The sequence below is a fragment of the Pseudophryne corroboree genome, chromosome 2, assembly GCF_028390025.1.
Source record: "Pseudophryne corroboree isolate aPseCor3 chromosome 2, aPseCor3.hap2, whole genome shotgun sequence".
Lineage (NCBI taxonomy): Eukaryota > Metazoa > Chordata > Amphibia > Anura > Myobatrachidae > Pseudophryne > Pseudophryne corroboree.
In genome coordinates, this window is record NC_086445.1 from 1,041,318,589 (window position 1) to 1,041,339,326 (window position 20,738).

General features: G+C 51.3%; 1 pseudogene; it reads right to left on the minus strand.

Annotated features, from left to right (window-relative positions):
• Positions 1-867: 867 nt before the first annotated feature.
• LOC135051486 (5S ribosomal RNA) lies at positions 868-986 on the minus strand (annotated as a pseudogene).
• Between the last annotated feature and the right edge of the window lie 19,752 nt (positions 987-20,738).

The window sequence follows — 20,738 nt, forward strand, 5'->3', positions numbered from 1 at the left end:
AGGCTATTACTAAAACACTTCCAGACAGAGAGCTAACTTACCCGGGAGCCACCCCCAGGATCTCCCATTGGCACTACAAGGAACAGCATGCCTTCCAAATGCTGCTCCCATTCAATGCCTCATGCACACAAGCAGACAAACAATTTGGAAGCTGCTCAATCATACCTGGAGGTAATTATATATCAGGTGCTGGAAGGGGGAGGGGTCACAGACAAACAACAGACAAAGAGGAAGGGGGGTGCAAATCCCCACCCCCAAATTCCCTTCCGCACACCGAAAATTGTTAAGGGTTGTTTTGCAAAGAAGCAAAAGAAAGGCTGTTTGGTATGTCTCTCTGGGGCACACTTTATTTAAATTAACTGGATGGTGAAGTTATGAAACCGTGATATATATATGTGATGTATTAAAACTTAACTTTTAATATATTCAACAGACTAAAAAATTATATACTACAATATTATAAGGAAAAGATTAATTAATTAACAAATTAGCCATATGAAAAAAAATCTCGCTGCTTAAATCAGCAAAATAGGTTAAAACAAGTATTAAATAGCATATATAGATGACGATCTAGTGATATGTCACTCGCTTATTTAGAAGTGGGTGACCGGAAGTTTGTCTATACACCCACTGTATTTTAAGTGAGTATTACTGTTAGACATTTGTCCAGTGCGAAAATAGAAATCCTTGTTATCTCTATCAATTTATGATTGGATATACACATGTATATTTCATATGAGAGATCCAAGAGAAAACCGGCTTTTATATTACCGGACTCCTATTAGAGTGGTCAGCTGAAATGCGTATTCTGCAATGTGTAGCTTGCAAATAAGTTTTGCTGATCAATGAAAGGTATGTACCCTAATGGGACTACAGTACCCAGTATTCCCAGAAGGTCACCCTTTCTGGTACTGACCGGGCCCAGTGCTGCTTGGCTTCCAAGATCAGACGAGATCCGGCAGGTCCAGCATGGTATGACTGTAGAAAATATGGTAAATACCTCTCACCATAGAAAATGGCTGCTACTCCTATCAGGTTGAGGTTCCGTGATCAGGTATGTCAAGTTCTCAATGGCCTATTATTGGCCCTAAGGGAAGACCCCCGTGGTTTTAAGGGGGACCAAAATGTGGAGAGATTATTCACTAATGAAATCCTCCACGTTGGAATTGTGGTGAGGAACACATATAGGAATCACCTCGGACGAATTAAGGTGAGACAATTGTAGTAATGGTATGTCAAAATTTAATGTGATGAGATTATAGTAGAAAGTCTTGCGGAATACCATAAGCAGCACCCTATCTCATTGTAACGAGATGTAGCTAATTTAAATAATTTCCACAGTATAGCTAAGTATAATGTGAATAATGATTCATGTATCAATATGACAATGCCCTTAGAATACACCACTAGGACTGTACAGTCATATAAACAAATTGACATAAGATGTTGCATAAAAATGTCTAGGCAGCTCTGTCTCAATGCAGACAGATACAATTGTTTTTTAACTAGACCACATAGGCTGCAAGAAGCAGCTGACTTCAATCAATGAAAGATACAATTATTTGTATAAAGTTGTCACAATAACAGATTGCTGAGAATACTGCAGAAATGCTGACTCAAATCTCAACATATGATTTTTTGAAAATTCAATATTAAAACCAGCACAAAAGCTGCAAAAGCAGTTGATATTCTGTTTACAAATAAACACTTACATAAAGAATCCAATTATGTTTGGGAAAAATAATCACAGTTAATGAGAGCAGAGTATCTGTAAATAGGCACTGCTCTAAAATAGGTGAAAGCTCTCCTGCAGACAGAGTGCCTGAGGTCAAAGGTAATTGCCTGATTTGATTGGTGGAGTTAGTGATAAAATTAATTGATTAATTATTGGGGTAATTGAGCACTTAATTGCTGCACCAATAAACTAATATAGCAGCTGACAATGCAATTCCCTGCATTAGATAGGTGCTATGTATCTATGCACCATATCCAAGGGTGTAATATTAACACTCATTGACAGCTGAAAAACGGTTCCCTGCAAAGGGTAAATACCCTGTGTAGATTTAAGTTGCTAAGGGAAACGTCAGGCAATTGTTGTTTCCGGCTTCAATGTTGCTGGGGAAAAGGTCCGTGCACCATGCACAGAATAGGGGCAGCTTCTCCCTTACGAATGCGCTAGGCACACAAGGAGAAGGCTGACCAGGGGGCTTAAGTCCGCTGCAGGGAGCGGTGTTATACTTGCGGCGTGTGCTGGAAGGAGTCCGCCTGTCGGAGCCCCATTGCCGAGGTCCCGGAAGTCGGGTGCCGGACCGGAAGTGACGCGCGTTTCGCTGGGAGGAGCTTGTTCAGACGATCATGCTGTACTATCAGTGACACCTTTCCTTTCACCCTCGCTTTCAACATCCACCATGCAGACCCTCTCTTGCTCACTATGTGCAGCTTATTATCCATCTTTGGTGCTGTATTTAGCAGTATCAGATTCCAGCTGCCTATATGGGATTCCCCAGTAGACAACATATGTTGGTCTAGTGATGTTTACAGCCATACCACACTGGCAAACGTCCAATTCCGGCTGATCTTGGAAACTAAGCAGTGTTGGGCCCAGTCAGTACCAGTATCGGTGACGATCTGACAATACTGGCTGCTGTACATCACTCACTTAATACAACAAGGCAGCGGACATTGTGCATTCTGTGGGTTTTCTCCCCAATAGGGCAGTTTGGATTCTTTTTGCACATAGATTCTTATTTATACTAGGTGATTCATCGCGCCCTATGGGCGCTCTTCACACTACGCCCCCTTAACCCTTGCACACCCTTGTGGCGTACAATATTTTTATTATATGGAGTATTACATCCAATCATAATTGTGTGAGTGTGCAAAAAAAATTAATATGTATCAATTGCTTGATACACGTTCTGGCGCTAAGATTGTGCTGGTTCTCTAAGCTGCTGTTAAAGTGAGAGACAGTCAATCTCTCATATAATGCAAAAACACTGTGTAAAACATGAAAACAGCGCTAATGAAGAAACTAAAAAACAGGTGTTTCCTTAAAATGAATTACATACGTTTTAATAATATATCACATAAATATAAAAGAGAAACTCTCATAGATGTAAACCATAGGATTATGGAGCCTCTAAAGCCAGTCTCTGCCCCCCGACATTTTGATGTATATATGCACACCTCTTGGTATTGACAGTGTCCCTGTGACCGGTCACAATATCAACAGGATCCTCAGTTTAAATATGCAGATGAGTCCAATCTTGTAATATATTTACCAGGATTATAGTGGATTAGCCGGGTATCCCACCTAGCGAAGATCCAGAGGCTGTCTCAGATCCAACGCAGATGTTTTTGGTGGTTTTCCCTCTTATTAATTTTCCACGTCCATGGATTGGAAATGTCCAAGATGGTAGTGACTGCAATGGTATCCTGAAGATGATTTTAGGGTGTAGGAAACCAGCCCTGACCCAGACACCCTAAAATCATCTTCAGGATACCATTGCAGTCAACCACCAAAAACATCTGCGTTGGATCTGAGACAGCCTCTGGATCTTCGCTAGGTGGGATACCCGGCTAATCCACTATAATCCTGGTAAATATATTACAAGATTGGACTCATCTGCATATTTAAACTGAGGATCCTGTTGATATTGTGACCGGTCACAGGGACACTGTCAATACCAAGAGGTGTGCATATATACATCAAAATGTCGGGGGTCAGAGACTGGCTTTAGAGGCTCCATAATCCTATGGTTTACATCTATGAGAGTTTCTCTTTTATATTTATGTGATATATTATTAAAACGTATGTAATTCATTTTAAGGAAACACCTGTTTTTTAGTTTCTTCATTAGCGCTGTTTTCATGTTTTACACAGTATAATTGTGTGAGTGGTTAAATATTGCACGGACAAAGGGCGTGTGATGGTTACGGGGTCGAAGCCCCTTGAAACGGCATGAACAGCGCACCCAGGGCCTGGTGAATCACCTAGAAGGTGCTGTGGTTGGGGGAGTGGCGGGTGCGGGGAAGATGCGGATGGGACCCTAGGGTGCCGCGGGAGGGGCGGTTGCCGTGGTGATGCAGGTGGGGGAGGGTCTGGTGCGTGGGTGCCACGGGTGGTGGTCCGAAGCCACTGCGGGTGGGGGAGGAGCGGATGCGGTAGTGCGGCAGGAGGGGCGTGTGCGGGGTTGCTGCAGGTGGGGGAGGGGGCCCGGAGCTACCGCGGGTGCTGGAGGGGGTGTCTGGGGGTGCCACGGATGGGGCCAGAGGTACTGTGAGTCGGGGAGGGGTGAGTAATGCTTCTCCTGCTTCTTCTCCTGTCAGCAGCTAAGCTGCTGTCCTCCCTTTGGCAGTGGCTCTCCCGGAGACTCGCACAGCAGCCAGTCACTATTGTTAGCGCCGGTGTCCTAACGTGCCGCATTACAGGGAATTAGATTACCTCAATAAACTACAGCTCCCAGCAGCCCTAAGGGTCGGAATGCTTCGGCGCTAAGGGCTGCTGGGAGCTGTAGTTTATTTAGTGCATCTACTTCTCTGTAATGCGGCGCGTTGGGACACTGGTGCTAACAATAGAGACTGGCTGGCAGAACTGAGTGACTCGCTGAGTCAATGTAAAAGGTGAGAGTGCTGTGCAGTGTCAGTGTCACTGCACACAGGGCCGGCGCTAGCCGCTCAGCAAAGGGATGCAGTGCAGGGAGGCACCAGGAAGGAGAGGCGTTCTGCCTGCTCTGCATCCCTGTGCTGAGCTGCTGCTGCTATCCCTGCTGCTGCTGCCGGCTGCTGTCACTCATGCAGCGGCGCCGGAAGCACAAAACCTTTTCTCCCCCTCGGCGCCGGCAGCACAAAGCCTCCTCTCCCCCCTCCCCTCCCCTGTGTGACATTCAGTGGGCGGGAGGGAGCCAAAGGGGGTGGGGCTAGATGGGAGTAAGGGGCGGAGCTACACGGGACCATGCTGCAGCAGGAGGATGAGCTGCTACAGCTTCGGCAGCCAGACTTCATTAGATAAGTGTCTGGAAAGAGAGTGAGTGTGTGTGTATATATACAGTGTCTCTGTATACTGTATATATGTGTGATTGTGTATGTGTGTAATGTATGTACAGTACGTATGTGTGTGTGTTTGTATATATATGTGTCTGTTGTGTGTGTATGTGTATGTGTGAGTGCTGCATAATGTGTGTAAGCGTCACTGGTACAGGGGGTGTTACGTGTGTAAGCGTCACTGGTACAGGGGGTGTTACGTGTGTAAGCGTCACTGGTACAGGAGGCATTACATGTGTAAGCGGCACTGGTACAGGGGGTGTTACGTGTGTAAGTAACACTGGTACAGGGGGCGTTACTTGTTTAAGTGACACTAGTACAGAGGGTGTTATATGTGTAAGCGGTACTGGTAGAGGGGGCATTACGTGTGTAAGCGTCACTGGTACAGAGGGGCGTTACGTGTGTAAGCGTCACTGGTACAGAGGGGCGTTACATGTGTAAGCGTCACTGGTACAGGGGGCGTTACGTGTGTAAGCGGCACTGGTACAGAGGGGCGTTACGTGTGTAAGCGTCACTGGTACAGAGGGGCGTTACGTGTGTAAGCGTCACTGGTACAGGGGGCGTTACGTGTGTAAGCGTCACTGGTACAGGGGGCGTTACGTGTGTAAGCGTCACTGGTACAGGGGGCGTTACGTGTGTAAGCGGCACTGGTACAGAGGGCGTTACATGTGTAAGCGTCACTGGTACGGGGGGTGTAACGCGTGTAAGCGGTACTGGTAGAGGGGGCATTACGTGTGTAAGCGTCACTGGTACAGAGGGGCGTTACGTGTGTAAGCGTCACTGCTACAGGGGGTGTTACTTGTGTAAGCGTCACTGGTACAGGGGGGGCGTGACATGTGTAAGCGTCACTGGTTCAGAGGGCATTACATGTGTAAGCGTCTCTGGTACAGGGGTCATTATGTGCGCTGTGCGTTTGTAAAGTATGCGAGGGTGCAAATTTATAGTTTGCAGGGGGCCGGCGAACACTCTAGCAACGGCCCTGACTGCACACCCACTGCACTGCACAGCACTGTCACCTTTTACATTGATTCAGCGTCCAGACATTACCCTCCGCGATATCGCCCACTCCATCAATTACATTAGCCATATCGGGGCTTCCAGGCCGGCAGTGTGGCGTTGACGAATTCCCACTAGCACCTTGCTAGGCCTCTACCGGTAGCTGGCGGAAGGCGGAACTAGGAGACGTTAGGTGCTTCCCTGGACAGCCGGAGGACGGGGCTATGTTTGGCATAACCCTGTAGGTCACAAGATGAAGCAATCTTTTTGAGGCAGATGATGTTTATTTGCTCAATAATAGCCTTTAAAATGACTCATCCCTATTGCTAGGGGCAACAGCATACAACAAGATGTTCCAGCAGAATGAAGATGGTACAAATACAATTTTCATGGGGCAACTGCCCTCCTTTTATCCTACTCCAATACACATTACCACAGGGGGTAAGCCCGCCCTGTGGTGTACAACCAATCAATGTTTACCCATGGGCTGTGCATGTTTTGGTCACATGCACAGCTAACATTGTTCTCTATGGACAGTGGGGAGTGGTCACTCTCCTTTGTCTGTCCCATCCTGGAGGATCAGGATACGCCCCGGTGCCGTTCAGTCTAGGCTGGGGGAAGTTTTCCCGCCTAAACTGACTTCCAGAAACCTGCCCGGGACCCATCTCACTGTCTGCAGCCTGGATGCGGGCTCCAGAGCTGGGCAGCTTAGATCCCCGGTCAGGGTTTCCTGGCCACTACGGGTGATCCCTATGGAGCTCCAGAAAACCACTCAGCTTGTTTCAAAGCTGAGCTTCTCCTCCTTCTTCCAATGCCACTTTCAAGTGTGAGGCTGGAAGGGAAAGTATTCCATTTTTGGGGAAAAGGTCTGGGAGAATCCATCAGCCTGCACAGCCATGGATTCCCCCCTCCTGGGACACACAACCAAGTAAGTGCATTTTACCTTTAAATACATCACATTTAAAATACACTGTACATTCCCCTTTAAATATACACTGAGCCTGTGTTCTGCACAGGCTCCACATACCCAGGCACTGCAATGCCTCCCAGCACAATACACTTTTTATTACATTTAAAACACAATGTTTTTGTTTTAAATACTGTGCCCAGCGCTCAGCGCTGGGCTCCCCTAGCCCTGCAGCCTGGCTGCTAGGGCTCTCTCTCTCTCTCAGTGCTGGAGGTATGGGGCTGGCTTCCCCCATCCTCCAGCCTGCCTGCCTGCCACTGGGGTCCAGGGAGCTGGCTCTCCCTGTCCCCCCAGTGTGGCACTAACTTGGTGGCCTCGGCGCACCCCCCTGATCTAAAGCCCGACGGCCCGGGACACTTGTCCCGGTCGCCGTGGCTCTGTGTCTGTTGCAGCGCTGAGGTCCCGGACCCCAGCACTCACCAGCCTAATCACCCCCCCACCGCCAGGGAGCCGGCTAGCCCGGTCCCCTGTGTGCGGCGCGCTCTGGTGCCCTCGCCGCGCAGGGGGCCGGCTACCCCGGTCCCCTGTATGCGGCACTGAGATCCGGTGCCCTCGCCGCAGCGCCCGGCGGGGAGCCGCGCTGCGGCGCACCCCCCCTGCCGCCCAGCAGCCCGGGACCCCTGCCACAGCCGGCTACCTCCAGTGTGCTGAAACGCGGGAGCAGAGCTCCCGGCCCCCCAACAGAGGCAACCACAGACCGCGCTGCAGCGGGAGCTGAGCTCCCAGCTGCAGTGGCTCACCCTTCTCCCCCGGTGCACACACAGCTCAGTGCGCTGGGGGGCTATGCTCACCGCTGCCGTTGCCGGGAGCGTAGCTCCCGGACTCCAGCGGTCAGCGGCTCACACAGATCGCTGCAGCGGGAGCTGATCTCCCGGCTGCAGCGGTTCCCCTCTCCCCCGGCGCGCACACACTGCTCAGTGTGCCGGGGGATGCCCTCACTGCCACGGTCGCCGGGGAGGTCCGGGACCGCGGCACACACTACAAATACATATTTAACCATTTTACACACATTTACATTACATTTTAAATATGGCGCCGGACACCTATTGTCTATAAATATGGCGCCGGGCACTGAGGGTTAACCCCTTCAGTGCTGCGGCCGCCATTGTCCACGTGGGGGGGTCTCTCCGGCCACACACCCCCCCCCATTAAAGCGGGTCAACAAGGGACCCATGTCCCAACGATTTGGTCCCTGGTCCCGCAGTCCTTAATGGGGTTACCGGGAGTTCTTTGGGGGTTCAGGCTCCTCCTGACGTGACAGTCCATCTGCATTGCTATGAGCCTTGCCTTGCTTGTGGATAATATGAAAGTCATAAACCTGAAGAGCAAGGCTCCACCGCAACAGTCTACCATTTTCCCCCGTGGTGTGCTGGAGCCACCGTAATGGATTGTGGTCCGTTACCACCGTAAAATGGCGGCCATACAAATAGGGCTGAAGCTTCTTCACAGCCCAAACAATAGCCAAACACTCCTTTTCAATTGTGGCATACCCCACCTCCCGAGGTAGCAGCTTTCTGCTCAAATAGGCCACAGGGTGCTCCTGTCCATCCGGCCCCTCCTGGCTCCGTACTGCCCCGAGTCCGTATTGTGATGCATCAGTCTGTACAACAAAGTTTTTACTATAGTCCGGCGCCATCAGTACTGGGGCTTGTACTAGAGCGGTTTTCTACGACTGGAATGCCAACTCACATGCGGTCGTCCAGTCAACTATCTTGGGGAGTTTCTTCTTAGTCAGATCAGTCAGGGGTTTGGCCACGGAACTAAAGTCAGGGACAAAACGTCTGTAGTACCCTGTGATCCCTAAGAAAGCCAGGACCTGTCTCTGGGTTGTGGGCCGGGGCCAGTCACGGATTGCCTCCACCTTCGCTGGTTCAGGCTTCACCTTAACTCCCCCCACAGGGTGTCCCAGGTACTGTACCTCTGACATCCCCATTTGGCACTTGTCTGCCCTGATGGTCAGACCTGCCCACCGAATCCTCTCTAACACCAACCCCACGTGCCTCAGGTGCTCTTCCCAGGTTCGGCTGAAGACAGCAATGTCATCCAGGTAGGCCTGGGCGAATTCTCTGAACCCCTTCAGCAGGTCATCGACCACACTCTGGAAGGTGGCTGGCGCATTCTTCATCCCAAATGGCATGGTTTTGAACTCAAATAAGCCAAAGGAGGTGATGAAGGCGGACCGTTCCTGAGCCTCGGGAGTCATTGGTATCTGCCAATACCCCTTGCTCAGGTCGAACGCAGAGATGTATTTCGCTCCAGCCAACTCGTCTAACAGTACGTCAATGCGGGGTAGGGGATAGGCGTCGGATTTGGTCATTTCGTTCAACCGGCGGTAGTCTACGCAGAACCTGGTTGTCCGGTCCTTCTTGGGAACCAGTACAATGGAGGAGGCCCAGGGACTGTTGGAGCGCGTGATTACGCCTAGCGCTAACATCTCCTGCACCTCTTGGTAGATACTCGCCTGCGCCTCTGGTGAGACCCGATACGCGGGTTGCCGAATCGGCCTATGCTCACCAGTGTCTACATGGTGGGCACGTAGGGAAGTCAGGCCAGGCTTCCTGCTGAACTGGGCCTCAAAGGACTGCAGCACTGACTCCAGCTGCTCCCTCTTGGGGCTACCAAGCTCACTGCTCCAGCTAACTTCCTCTACACCACCCTCACCCTTGGCATCCGCGAGGAGGTCAGGAATGGGATCTTTTCCTGGTTCCTCCATCGGCAGGCAGCACACAGCGGCTACCGACTCCACACGCTCTTGGTATGCCTTTAACATGTTTACATGGTAGGTACGCTGCCTCCTACCATCGCTGTCAAATGACACCACGTAGGTGATGTTGCTTAGGCGTTTTGCGACCGTGTACGGTCCCGCCCAGGCAGCTTGGAGCTTGTTCTGACGTGTGGGCACCAGAGCCAGCACCTTCTGCCCTACTCCAAAGACCCGAGCACGCGTGCCCTGGTCATACCAAGTCTTCTGCTTGGTCTGTGCTTCCGCAAGATTCGCTTGCGCTAGTCCCATGAGATTCTCTAACCGATCTCTGAGCTTCAACACATACTCCACCACGGACTCATCCTGGTGGATCAGCTCCCCCTCCCAAGACTCCCGGAACAGGTCAAGAGGTCCACGGACTCTGCGGCCATATAGTAACTCGAAGGGCGAGAATCCGGTCGATTCCTGGGGTACCTCCCGATATGCAAACAGGAGGTGCGGCAGGTATCGCTCCCAGTCTCCCCCCTCCGAAGTCACAAATGCCCGTAGCATCTGCTTCAGAGTGCCATTAAATCTCTCGCAAAGTCCGTTAGTCTGGGGATGATAGGGGGCAGTGCGGAGTTGACGCACTCCGCACCTCGCCCAGAGACAATGGACCAGATCACTCATGAACTGCGTCCCTTGATCAGTTAGGATCTCACTGGGGAACCCTACTCTACTAAATATGCCTAGCAGAGCATCCTCTACCTTTTCCGCAGTGATGGCGGACAGAGCCACAGCCTCTGGATACCGGGTAGCATAATCCACCACGGTGAGGATGTATCTCTTCCCCGATCTACTGGGCACAGGTAGGGGACCTACTATGTCCACGGCCACTCGTTGAAAAGGTTCCCCGACTATTGGCAAAGACCTCAGGGGAGCTCGAGCACTGGGGCGTCCAAGCCGTTGGCATACATCACAGGACTTACAGTAGGTTCGGACATCATCCGACACTCTGGGCCAAAAAAAGTTCTGCGTCAGGCGCCTCAGTGTTTGGTCCCTCCCCTGGTGTCCCGCCAAAGGGATTTCGTGTGCAACTGACATCAGTTGCTCCCGAAAGCTCCTGGGAACCACCAGTTGAACTTGCTCCCGTACTGGCCTATCCCCTTCTACCTTGGCTACCCGGTACATTAACCCTTTCCACCAAGCCACACTCCCTGCCCCCATCCCAGCCAGCTTGGTGCCTCATACCTTCCAGGGATGGGTCAGAGAGCTGAGCTTCCCTAAACTCCTGCCTGCGGCCCTCACTTTCTCCTAAGTCTGGACACTCTACAGGGGGAATATTGGGGTAAGTCAAGTTGGGGTCAGTCGTAGGGTCGGGGTGGTCGCTCATACTCACCGCCGGAGTTGGCAAACCACTAGGGACAGGAGCATCACTGGGCACCCCCACAGGATTCAACAAACTGGAACCGACATCCTCTGCGTTGCTAGGGGACGTAGGCCCACCAGAGGCAATGGGCAGATGTGCTGATCTGGCCGCTGTGGTCTTTTCTTCTGGGATGGCTGACGCTGTGGTTGGCAGTTGTCTAGCCACTGTGGTCTTTCCCTCTGGGCTGGGCTGCGCTGGCAGAGACGATGAAGACTGTAGTCTGGCCGCTTGACTCCGGGTGATGGCGTTCGCAAAGGCAGTAACGATTCCTCCACCAAGATCATTCCCCAAGACGACGACAGTTGGGAGGCCATCCATTACGGCAACATCTCTTAGCTCTTGTCCAGCTCCCCAGTCGAGGTAGACTCTGGCTATGGGCACTTCTCGCTCTAGCCCATCGGCCACTGTAACTCTTGCAGTGCAACCCTGCAGTACTGCAGCAGAATCAACAAGGTGGGGGCTCACAACCGTTATGGAGGCCCCAGAGTCTCTTAAGCCTTCGCCCTGCAGGGACCCCACTTGGACAGGCTGCAGGTGCCGCCACATATTTGGTGGGGGCTTCTTAGCCAGACAGGTGGCTCTCTCCGCAGAGTCCACCTGTTCCTCGCCACACTCCATCAGACTGACTGGAGTGGGTACAGTGTCTGAAGGCTCACCTCCACGGGTTAAGCAAGCAATCCGGGCTCCAGCACTCGGATTTGGGGCACGAGTCTGGGGTGCTTGGGATGCAGGACAGTTCATCCTCAGATGTCCGATTTTCCCACAGCCATAGCACTTTTTGTCCAGGCGTGGCTCCGATGTCCTCTGATTACTGGCAGGGGCACTGCGGGGCGGTTGCTGGCCAAAAGCACCCGGGTTGGAAGATGCTTGCTTTGGGGGGCGATGAGCTGAAGAGGGTGTCCCCCTGGTGGTACAGTCTTTTGGGGATGGCTGCTGGTTGGGCGCTTCTGCCCCTGCGGCCGAATTGCCACATACTTGTCTGCTAACTGGGCAGCCATCTTTAAGCTGGGTGGCTCCCGGTCTAGCACCCACTCCTTCACGTCTGGGGCGCACCTGCGGTAGAACTGCTCCCTGCAGATCAGGTCAATCAGTGCGTCCCATGTAGTGGCTTCAGAATCCTTCACCCACTTCACCACGTACTGCCGCAGCTGGGTGGCGAACTGCTCATGGGTGCTGCTAGGATTCTTGGGCAAGTCTCTGAACTTCTTCCTGTAAGACTCTGGAGTGATGAAGAATCGCTGGAGGAGGGCATTCGCAACTTCGTCGTAATCCCCACAGTCCTCCGTGGCCACTCCTCGATAGGCCTCCAAGGCCTCTCCATGCAGAGTGGGCACAAGGTGTCTCACCCACTCCAACTTGGGTAATTCATGTAGTCTGCAAGTCCTCTCAAAAACTTGTAAATGTCCATCAATGTCCCCATCCCTGTCTGCAAACTTGGCAAACTGAATACGTCCCGATCTGTGTACAGCAGTGGTCAACGGCTCCCGGGGTATCACGGCTTGTGATGCCTGGTCCGCATGCCACATCCGAATGACAAGCTTGCGTTCTTGCTCCGTTACCCTTTAACCCAATTCCGCTAGCCGATCTGCTAGGGTATCCGGGCCGTTCCCCCCCCCCCTGGGACGTTGGGATCCTGGCCCTGCTAGGGATTGCTGGGAAACATGGCTGCTGCTAGAAGGGGCGGGGCTTGTGGGTCTCACCGGTTCCATACGAAGGTCCACTGGTAGGCCGTCCTCTGCGATGCTGACGCCGTCAGTGCTCTCCACCTCCGCCCGATGGGACTCCTCCAAGCTTATGAGCGCCGCCTTCATGACGCTTCTGGATGCGTTGAAAGGGATATCCACACCCTTCTCCTGCCACACGATCTCCAGATCGCCCTTAGACGTTCCGATGAAGTCCGTCATCTTGTGCGTTCTCCTGCGCTGCAGTTACTCCTCTGCTGAGTAACTCGGCTTCTCCAATCCGGAGAGCGAAAAGCCGCCTGGGATGATCCCACCGCTATGCAACCAATTTCTGTGAACGGACGGGTTCGTCCCCAGTGCACAGAAATTGAAGGTTAGGTCACACGGGACCTGAACACATAGGGGATTCCCGATTACCGTCAGTAACCGCCTGTTACTGACTCCACCCACTGTGCTGTGGGTGGGTTTATGCTGCCACCACCAAACTCCTAACCTGCCGTGGCAATTGGAACCACGGTTCTGCTCTGTATGTGCCGACACACTGCGTTACCACACCTGTGTGGTGTTGACGAATCCTTGCTAGGCCTCTACCGGTAGCTGGCGGAAGGCGGAACTTGGAGACGTTAGGTGCTTCCCTGGACAGCCGGAGGACGGGGCTATGTTTGGCATAACCCTGTAGGTCACAAGATGAAACAATCTTCTTGAGGCAGATGATGTTTATTTGCTCAATAACAGTCTTAAAAAAGACTCTTCCCTATTGCTAGGGGCAACAGCAATACTGCAAGATGTTCCAGCAGAATGAAGATGGTACAAATACAATTTTCATGGGGCAACTGCCCTCCTTTTATCCTACTCCAATACACATTACCACAGGGGGTAAGCCCGCCCTGTGGTGTACAACCAATCAATGTTTACCCATGGGCTGTGCATGCCTTGGTCACATGCACAGCTAACATTGTTCTCTATGGACAGTGGGGAGTGGTCACTCTCCTTTGTCTGTCCCATCCTGGAGGATCAGGATAAGGATGCCGTTCAGTCTAGGCTGGGGGAAGTTTTCCCGCCTAAACTGACTTCCAGAAACCTGCCCGGGACCCAGCTCACTGTCTGCAGCCTGGATGCGGGCTCCAGAGCTGGGCAGCCTAGATCCCCGGTCAGGGTTTCCTGGCCACTACGGGTGATCCCTATGGAGCTCCAGAAAACCACTCAGCTTGTTTCAAAGCTGAGCTTCTCCTCTCTCTTCCAAGCCAACTTTCAAGTGTGAGGCTGGAAGGGAAAGTATTCCATTTTTGGGGAAAAGGTCTGGGAGAATCCATCACCCTGCACAGCCATGGATTCCCCCCTCCTGGGACACACAACCAAGTAAGTGCATTTTACCTTTAAATACATCACATTTAAAATACACTGTACATTCCCCTTTAAATATACACTGAGCCTGTGCACTCCACATACCCAGGCACTGCAATGCCTCACAGCACAATACACTTTTTATTACATTTAAAACACAATGTTTTTGTTTTAAATACTGTGCCCAGCGCTCAGCGCTGGGCTCCCCTAGCCCTGCAGCCTGGCTTCTAGGGCTCTCTCTCTCTCAGTGCTGGAGGTATGGGGCTGGCTTCCCCCATCCTCCAGCCTGCCTGCCTGCCTGCCACTGGGGTCCAGGGAGCTGGCTCTCCCTGTCCCCCCAGTGTGGCACTAACTTGGTGGCTTCGCCGCACAGTGCGGCGCATCCCCCTGATCTAAAGCCCGGCGGCCCGGGACACTTGTCCCGACCGCCGTGGCTCTGTGTCTGTTGCAGCGCTGAGGTGCCGGGAGCATAGCTACCGGACCCCAGCACTCACCAGCCTAATCATCCCCCCGTCGCCAGGGAGCCGGCTAGCCCGGTCCCCTGTGTGCGGCGCGCTCTGGTGCCCTCGCCGCGCAGGGAGCCGGCTAGCCCGGTCCCCTGTATGCTGCGCTGAGATCTGTGGCATCGCCGTAGCGTCCGGCGGGGAGCTGGGCTGCGGTGCACCCCCCCTGCTGCCCAGCAGCCCGGGACGTTCATCCCGGCTGCCACAGCCGGCTACCTCCAGTGTGCTGAAGCGCCGGGAGCAGAGCTCCCGGCCCCCCAGAAGAGGCAACCACAGAGCGCGCTCCCTGCCGCAGCGGCTCATCCTTCTCATTGAGCTGTGTGTGCGCTGGGGGGCTGTGTTCACCGCTGCCGTTGCCGGGAGCGGAGCTCCCGGACTCCGGCGGTTAGCGGCTCACACAGATCGCTGCAGCGGGAGCTGATCTCCTGGCTGCAGCGGTTCCCCTCTCCCCCGGCAGGCACACACTACTCAGTGCGCTGGGGGATGCCCTCACTGCCGCGGTCGCCGGGGAGGTCCGGGACCGCGGCACACACTGCAAATACATATTTAACCATTTTACACACATTTACATTACATTTTAAATATGGCGCCGGGCACCTATTGTCTATAAATATGGCGCCGGGCACTGAGGGTTAACCCCTTCAGTGCTTGCTACGGCCGCCATTGTCCACGTGGGGGGGTCTCTCCGGCCACAGGGGCCAACGGTTCTTTTTAGAAAGGGGCACCCGTCAAGGATGCCCTCTATCGCCACTGCTATTTAATCTGGCCCTTGTCCCACTGCTTAGGACATTACAGGATTGGTCGGTTTTTCGGGGTATAAAAGTAGGTGGACAGGAAATTAAACAGTCAGTCTTTGCTGATGATATCCTTCTTTATATATCAGACCCCGAGCACTCCCTTACTTTGATCCTAGAAAAAATCCAACTATTTGGCCACATTTCAGGTTTTAGTATTAATATGGACAAATCTAAAGCGCTATTGTTGTATGGCAATGTGACATGTCCGCGTTGGACCTCACATTTTCCTTTGCACTGGGTATCCACATATATTACATATCTGGGTATTATGGTGCCACGCTATATGTCTGATCTATACAAACTCAACGTAAGCAAGGCCATACGCACTCTAAGTGAAGATATTAAGAGCTGGGAACATCTACCACTGTCATATTTAGGCAGGGCTAACCTGCTAAAAATGGTGGCTATACCACGCATAATATACCCATTGCAAACGCTTCCCATACTGCTGACTAAGTAGGACGCACAAATGATTAACAAACTTATCAGAACCTTTATATGGAAGGGGGGCAGGGCACGTATCGCTTTGCGTAAACTTGTCCAACCTAAGTCCAATATGGAGGTATCAATTTTCCAGATGTAGTAGTTCATAATCAAGCCGCACTTCTGAGACACTTAAGAGACTGGCTGCAAAACAGCTCTAGATATACGAATACATCCCTGGAACAAAAATTTCTAGCGAATATAGATTTGACATGTTTTCTCCAACAACATGATTGGGAAATACCGGACCATGTTAAGTCAAACCCACTCTTGTGGTCTACTAGGAAAATGTGGCACATACTGCGCCACAACGCGAAATTGAATCAATATTACTCTTTACACCTGCCCCTAATTAAAAACCCAGAATTTTTGGACGGCATGGCTGTCCACCCCTTCGCAGTGTGGAGGGAGGCTGGTATAGTATCGATTCGCTCATTGGTATCTGTGGAAGACCACCGTCTGCTTACTTTTTCGGAGGTTTCAACGAGACATGTTGTGGTCGCCTCGTCTCCCCTTCCATTTATGCAAACACAATTTTATGTCAGACATGTCCTTACACATTTTGCGGAGGGGGACTGGACTAACTCTCTAGTTAGCCTCTTAATACACCCTGTACCAAGTCACAAGGCCATATCCAGGATTCCATACACTATACTTTTTTGAGGACAATATTAGATCATGCTGCTGTGGCAGGTGGCATGTCCAAATGGTTGGCTCACTTTCCTGGACTGACTATACCCGTGATGGAAAAAGCATTGTCTTATTACCGAAAGGTCCTGCCAGCAAGTATGTATACTGAATTATTTCTTAATGTGTATCACAACACTTATCTATCCCCGCTACGACGGTTCTATATGGGAACGTCGGAAATACATTCTTGCCCAAAATGCCACCAGAGTGAGGCAGATACTTATCATTGTTTATGGGCATGTCCGATTGTGCAATATTTCTGGCATCTTATTAGGAGATATGCGGAGGCAAAGTTAATAACTTACGTGCCCTTTACCCCCGAATGGGCAGTTCTGGGTATCATTGATCCCACTCTCCGAATGCCATCGGAATGTAAAAAATTACTGATAGTCCTCAGTGCGGCGGGGTAAAAGACAATACTACAGGGATGGATAGATAGTACGCCGCCTCAGATACCATTATTTTTTAACAAATTACACCATATATTCAGGATGGACTGGGTGGAAGCCATTGTAGATAGAGGTAAACAAGTAGATCGTTTTTTTAATCTCTGGGAATCCTATATCTCCACTCTGCCCCTCAATACGCGGCTGCAAATTCATAATAGCCTAAAGAACACCACGTGGTACATAACGAGATTGGCAGCACAAGACCAACCTGTATCTTTGGTCTGAGAACAGACAAACATGGCGGCTCCCCTCAAGGTTACCTATATTGTTTATAATACCGTGAGTGAACTAAATGATTGATTATATACCATGTAAAAGTCTTTGTTATTAGATGTATGTGAACTCACTGTAAAACTCAGAGTTGTAACCCTTTTGCATTACTGCTTTTTTAGTCTCTGCAATTTCTGTTCTGTAATGTGATATCCATGATGTCTCAACAAAAATTGTTTGAAAAAAAAAAAAAAGTAATCTTGGTATTAGGCCATTACCCCATTGGTAGACAGGCACTATGCCTGTGGGCACTTACGGGCATTAGGCCCGGGCGCAAGTTAGTTACAGATAAAGGGTTGAATCTGAATTTGGAATCTTGGCACTAGGCAAAGATTTCATTCCCATTGTCAAGTGTGCATTTGGACTGGGCTCAGTCCAGGGCAGGGACGGAACTTCTCCTAAACTAGGGGCATAGTAGTATCTTCGCAGTTGGGAACGCATAGTACAGAACCCTTCCGGCTCGGTTCCCACAGCGAGTGGGCTGTACGGTAGCTCGCTCGAAGCCTGCAGTTGGTTGGGTGTGTAGGGCTGGCTGGCCCGCACGTTCTGTACTCTATTTGGGGATAGGAAAGGTCGTGTAGAGACGATCCCGCCTCCACGTAACCCACCATCCCGGCTGTCCACTACAGGCCGCCCAATTCGCGCGTGCGCCCGGGGGAAAAGTACAGGCATTTGTTGGTCGGCCCGACGTGCAGGATCTGTCGACACCAGCGTAACGGTAACTCATTGTTATATGTCATTACTGTGTCTCCTTGAATGTGCCTGTATTGCTAGCTGAGGATATTTGCAGCCGTTCTTTCTAATTAGATTTGTTTAGAGTTTCATAGCAGCATAGGCCAGTTTAGTTTTTAGCCTATCTGTTAGTTTGTTGGAAGGCTGCTGTCAATTTCTCCGCAGGAGCAGAGACTCGCGACCGGCAAGTTGACAAGTGTGGCGGTGTGAGTATATCCCTCTGTGTGTTTGTCTTGGTCTGTGTTGGATGCCAATTCCCGAGTCCTCGCTACGCCTAGTGATGCTCGCTTCACCTGGTGCGCAAGTGCCAAATAGGTGGCAGTTGGGTGGCTGAGGCCATATGGCCAGTGATGACATTCACCTAATCGGTGAAAGTCGCTGCCATCCCTGTGTATCCTCTTCCTCGCCGCGGAAAAGAGTTGATACTTCGTGACCAGTGTTTCTCTTCCTCCAGCATCTGGGTATCAAGGCTGAGCCGTCGCGTCCTGGTTACTGGAGCACTTCCTGGTCCAAAGTGGTTCCGTGGTCGGAAGCTGAAGGAGACTAGCGGTAAGAAGTGAGTCACACCTGCACGCCAGCAGGCATAACACCGTACACAGCACGCTTACACACCGGCCCCAAACTCACCTCTTTTAGGGCACGCACCGGGAGAACAAAACCACAGGAGGATGCAGTAATCACCGAGGGTCTGGCATCAGATGTTGTCAGGGTAACCACCATGCCCCCTGCTTTATCACCACCCGACACCTGCCCAACCCAACCTCTCCACCATGGAACGCATCTTTATCCTCCTGGAAAGCAACGTTAGGTGACATCTTCGAAGATCCACCTGCATTTTTCAGGGCATGTGCCCTCTTTGAGTTGGCTCCACATCCTCTGACCTCACCATCGAGGTTCTCTGCTGCCAGGCTGCTGCTCTTTCTCAAATGCACAGGCACTGACTTCATCACTGTGTGAAACCCAAGTGTGTGGGACACAGGGGTTGGAGGTAAGTATACAGATAGGTGAATGCTCACATAGGTATAGCTAGTAACTGCAGATAGTAGAACCTTTTCTTTTCCAGTACACAGGTCTCCTTTATTCTTGCAGAGAGATGAGAGAAAGGAATTCATGAAGAATACTTTATTACCATTTCTTGGTTACTGTTAGGGAGGCCAATGCTGGGCCATTTTTTCAATCCCGGGTATCGGGATTGAGAAATGGTCAATCCCTGGATTCCCGGGATACCCGGGATTGGCTTTTTCCTGTGTGGCCGCCCCCCTCGCCCAGCACACATAACTCACCATCAGTGGCGGTTCTTGCCACGGGCAAGCGGTACTTTTGCCCGGGGCGCCGCCTTCCGGAGGGCGCCGGCGCCATCCGGAGGGCGCCGCACCAGGGCAAGAACCGCCACTGTGCCCCCCGCAGTGCCCTGCTGTGCCCCCCGCTTTGAAGGGAACCAGACGCGTAGCGTCTAGTTTCCCTTCATTGAGAGGACCTTAGTTGTGCGGTGCGCGATGACGTCATCGCGCACCGCACAGCAAAGGTCCTCTACATGAAGGGAAACTAGACGCTACGGTCTAGTTTCCCTTCGTCTAGAGGACCTTTGCTGTGCGATGCGCGATGACGTCATCGCGCACCGCACAGCATAGTGGCACAGACACTAGGGGGTCATAATTGACCTCTAGTGTCTATGCTGTTCTATGGAAGAGACGTAATAACGTCTCTCCCATAGATCGAAGAGAGGAGAGCAGAAGATCGGCGCCGCCGGCGGAGGGGGTCTGGATCAGGAACGGGGATGGTAAGTATTCTTTTTATTTATTTTTATTTTTTCTTTCAGCGCGTTGACCACGCCCCCAATTGAAGCCACGCCCCCCGTATTTTGCCCGGGGCGCCACAAACCTTAGAACCGGCCCTGCTCACCATACATACTGGTCACTGACTGTCTTTCTGGAGAGTTGGCAATTAGGAATCTGACTGACTGAAGTATAATAATGTCTGTTCCTGACTGTACAGATGAGAGTCAACGTTTTTGTTAACAGATCACTATTTATTATTAACTATGAGCTTTTAATTAGACACTTGTCAGATCCTGACAATGGATGCTGTTTTTGCAATATTAAAATCTGCTTAACTTTTGGCAGTAACATACTATACACTGCAATTCCTGGTAAAAGCTCAGTGTCTAGCAGTGACACGCTCATTTAGGCCCATTTCCAGTATGTTTACTGAAGTGTTCCGCTGGCACAGAATACCTCTCCCGAGTGGCTGTCCCCTACTATCCCTGCCTTGGTATCTGTTTGGATGATCGACCATGTCATGGTCGACAGTCATTGGGTCGACCACTATTGGTCGACATGGACAAATGGTCGACACATGAAAATGGTCGTCGCGTGTAAAGGCCGACATTAGTTTTTCACATTTTTTTTTTTTGGCGAACTTTTCCAAACTTTATGATCCATGTGGACTACGATTGGGAACGGTAATCTGTGCCGAGCGCAACGGTAGCGGAGCGAGGCACCTTGCCCGAAGCATGGCGAGTGGACGCGGTGCACTAATTGGGATTCCCCAGTCACTTTACGCATAAAACGACACCAAAAAAATTGGGGGGAAAACTCATGTCGACCTTTTCATGTGTCGACTTTTCATGTGTTGACCATTTGTCCATGTTGACCATGCCAATGTCGACCA